This window comes from Belonocnema kinseyi, chromosome 6 (genome assembly GCF_010883055.1).
Source record: "Belonocnema kinseyi isolate 2016_QV_RU_SX_M_011 chromosome 6, B_treatae_v1, whole genome shotgun sequence".
Lineage (NCBI taxonomy): Eukaryota > Metazoa > Arthropoda > Insecta > Hymenoptera > Cynipidae > Belonocnema > Belonocnema kinseyi.
In genome coordinates, this window is record NC_046662.1 from 3,100,438 (window position 1) to 3,104,728 (window position 4,291).

The window sequence follows — 4,291 nt, forward strand, 5'->3', positions numbered from 1 at the left end:
TTAATCACGGAAGGACAAGCAAGGACGGGAATTTGTGGCAGATGATAATTCGCCCCAGCTACCTGCGAACGGTTCCCCCTCTCCACGGCTTCCCCTCACTCAACCGAACTGTCTTCGAGTCTGGTCAGCCGACAGTTTATATATTTCTAAATATAATATTAGAATTCTGTCAATTATGAAGATTTCAACGATATTTTATTTGACTCAAAAAGTTTAAAATTAAAAAATAAATGATCAAGCTTATTTGAAATTTTATGGACAATTTTTCAGTTTATTTTACTCAAATCCACTGCAGTAGTTTTTATGTATTTGTGCATTATTTTAATTAACTTGGAAAATTCCAGAAGCTAAAATTTTGCCAGATTTGAAAAGTTATTAACTAATATAATAAATTTGGATTATTTCTGAAACAATCGCATTTCTCAAAATTATCCTTAAATTATTTGGCACTCCTAATTCGAAAGTATAAATAGTCTCATTCATAGCTTAATTTGGAAACTCCTCAACAAACATAATTTTTTTATTGATTTAGAAATGTTGAACAGGCCTAAAACAGAAAATTGCATTTGCTATAATATCGAAAAGGATTTGAAAACTGAAGTCGGCAAATTTTGAAAATAATTATTCTTCCTTTCAAAAATGATATATTTGATATTAGTCTCAATCAAAACAGACAAATTTTTAAACAACAAAAAAAGGAATTTTCAACGAAAGAGTTGAATTTTTAACCAATGAAGATTTTTCAGGCAATAAAGAAAAAAATGTTGAATTTTCAATCCAAAAAGAGGAATTTTCTGAAAAACAATTTAGTTCTCAACCTAAATGTATGAATTTTCAGCAAAAAAGTTTAATTTTCAATACAAAAATATAAATTTTCAACCAAATAAAAAATTGAATTTTTAACCAAAAAAAAAAGATAAATTATCAAGCCAAAATGGAATAGTTATATTTTCAATTCTAAAATTAATTTTTAACTTAATAAAATTGATTTTTCAACAGAATAGTACAATTTTCAACCAAAAAGATAGAATAGTTAAATTTTCGGTGGAAAAAAATTAATATCCAATAAAAAACGTTATTTTGATTATAAACTTAAAACACTTTTAATCAAACGTTTTTAAAATATTCTAAAATAATTTAAAACTTGAAAACAAAAAGAAAATTTTGAACACAAAATTTAGAAGCTTTCTCAGTATTTTGAAAGGTTTGAAAAGAATAGAAAACTTGTATCAAAATTCCTCGGAAAACTAAAAGTGACTTTTTTTGACAAACTAATCTTAAAAAGTTTTTTTTTAATTTACAACAAATTTTCAAAATAGAATCTGCAAGATTTCAACGCAATCTTTTTATATTCTTCAGGATTTTCACAAATTTGCAGGGAAAATTCGATTTTCCATTTATATTAGATTCCTAAACAATTTTTTAATTATTTTATTTTTTATTCTTAAGAGAATATTTAAAAAAATTTCAGGACCAATATGTATAAATTAATGGTTGTAGCTTTAAATGATATAATTTACAACATTTATAAATTTTTTGTTGATTCTTCAATTCAACATTCTGTCCGAAATTTTTTTTCTTTACTGACGATTTAAAATATTATTTTTAATTAACCTTCATAAAGGAATTGGTTTAGCAATAAAAAAAAATGTTTTTTAATGAGTTTGCAAGTTAAACCAGGAGTGAGACTTCATACTTTTGGATTGGGAGTGTTAAATTATTTAAGGATAATTTTGAAAAATGCTATTGCTTCAGAAATATACCAAATTTATTATGTTAATTAATAAGTATTCAAGTCTGGCCAAATTTTAGCTTCTAGAATTTTCCAAGTTAATTAAAATAATGCACCAATACATCAAAGCCACTACAGTGGATTTGAGAAAAATAAACTTAAAAAATCCCATAAAATTTTCCATAAACTTGAACATTTATTCTTTAATTTTCTTTTTTTTTAATCAAATAACATATCGTTTGATACGTTATAATCCGCAGGTTTTCTAATATTATATTCATAATATAAGTTTAATTACTTAATTATTTTGTGAAAACTCGTTTCAACTGCTTGGAATTAATTTTTTTTTTTTACTGAAAATTTAACTATTCTATTTTTGGTTAAAAATTGATCGCTTTTAGTTGAAAATTCAAGTATCTGGTAGAAAATTCATGTATTTGATTAAAAATTCGTTCTTTTTGGTAGAAAATTAATCTTCTTGGTTTAAAATTAATCTTTTTGCTTTTTTTTGTTTGGAATATCAACGACATTTTTCGTTCAGAATTCATATTTTGTTGAAAAAAATTAATTAATTGGTTGAAAATTAAACTCTTTTGTTAAAAAATAATTTTTTCAATTGTGCATAATTCGAATTGAATAAAAATTAATCTTTTTGGTTGGGCATAAATTTTTTTTAACTAAAAATATAACTACTCAATTTTCGCTCAACAATTTATCTTTTTTGACTGAATAATCATTTTTTTTTTTTTCGAAAATTCATATTTTTGCTAGAAAATTAATCTCCTTGATTAAAAAATCAACTATTTGAGTTAAAAATTCACCATTAAAGTTGGGAATTCATCTGTTTCGTTTAAAATGAAATTATTCCAATTGAAGATTAATCATTTTAGTTCAAAATTCATCACTTTCTTTCAAAATGTAAGTATTTTTTTTAATTAGATTTTTAAACTGAAAATTGATATCATGCAAATTAAATTACAACTATTTGTTTGAAAATTATATTTTTTAGTTCCAAATTCAACTATTTTATTGAAAATTCATTTTGTTGAAAAATCGTCTTTTTGAGTAGAAAATTAATCTTTTTCGTTGAAGATGCATATATTCCAATTGAATATTCATCAGTTTATTTAAAAATTCATCTTTTTCTTTTACCACAAAAACATTTGTTAAAATTTACACACTTCTGTTAAAAATGCATCTTTTTGGATTAAATTTCATTTGAAGATTCAGTTTTTTAGGTATAGAACTTTATCATCTTGGTTGAAAATTGATCTTTTTGGTTGAAAATTCAATTATTCCAATTAAGGATTGATAATTTTATTTGAAAAAATTCATTGTTTTTATTGAAAATTCATGCATTTTGTTGAAATAATATTTTTATTTGAAAATTCATCTTTTGGTTGCAAAATAAAGTATCCAAGTTAAAGATTCATCAATTTAGTTGAAAATTTAAATAACTGGTAGAAAAATCATGTATTTTGTTAAAAATTCGTTCTTTTTGTTAGAAACTAATCTTCTTGGTTAAAAATTCATCTTTTTGCTTTTTTTTTGTTGGAATATCAACAACTACATTTTTCGTTCAGAATTCATTTTTTGTTTGAAAAAAAATTAATCACTCGGTTGAAAGTTAAACTCTTGTGCTAAAAATGATTTTTTTCGATTGAATTTTCATCATTTTAATTAAAAATTCATCTCTTTGGTTGAAAATGAGCTGTTTCCTTAAAAATTAATTTTTTTTCTATGCTGAAAAATTATTTTTTCAAACGGAAAATTTAAGTATAGAAACTTTAAGTTGAAACTTTAAGTATTCTGTTGAAATGTTTTTTGCAAATTAATTTTTTTAGCAGGAAATGTAATTATTCGAGTTGAATATTACATAATTTTAGCTAAAAATTTGTTTGGTTGGACATAAATTGTTTTAAACTGAAAATATAAATATTCAATTTTTGCTTAACAATTGATCTTTTTTAACTAAATGTTAATGTTTTCGTTGAAAATTCATATTTTTTGCAGAAAATTAATCTTTTTGGTTTGGCAATTCAAGTATTCCAGTTAATCCATCATTTTCACTATTTCTGTTTAAATTAATTTTTTTAACTTAAAATGTAACTATTCCATTTTTTATTGAAAATTTATATTTTTCAATCCAAATTTCAAGTATTTGTTTGAAAATGATCTTTTTTATTTCAAAATTCAACAATTTTATTGAAAATTCATTTTGTTGAAAAATCGTCTTTTTTAGTAGAAAATTAATCAGAAAATTTGTATTTTGTATTAGTAAAAAATTAATCTTTTTGGTTTGGAAATTCAAGTATTCTAGTTAAAGATCCATCATTTTCACTATTTCTGTTTAAATTAATTTTTTTAACTTAAAATGTAACTTCCATTTTTTATTGAAAATTTATATTTTTCAATCCAAATTTCAAGTATTTGTTTGAAAATGATCTTTTTTAGTTTAAAATTCAACAATTTTATTGAAAATTCATTTTGTTGAAAAATCGTCTTTTTTAGTAGAAAATTAATCAGAAAATTTGTATTTTGTATTAGTAAAAAATTAAT

General features: G+C 22.3%; 1 protein-coding gene across 1 annotated transcript in view; it reads left to right on the top strand.

Moving 5' to 3' along the window:
• The window catches only part of LOC117174484 (ATP-binding cassette sub-family D member-like), a 48,583-nt gene that overhangs the window by 10,569 nt on the left and 33,723 nt on the right, over positions 1-4,291 (top strand). The gene's annotated exons all lie outside the window — the stretch shown is intronic.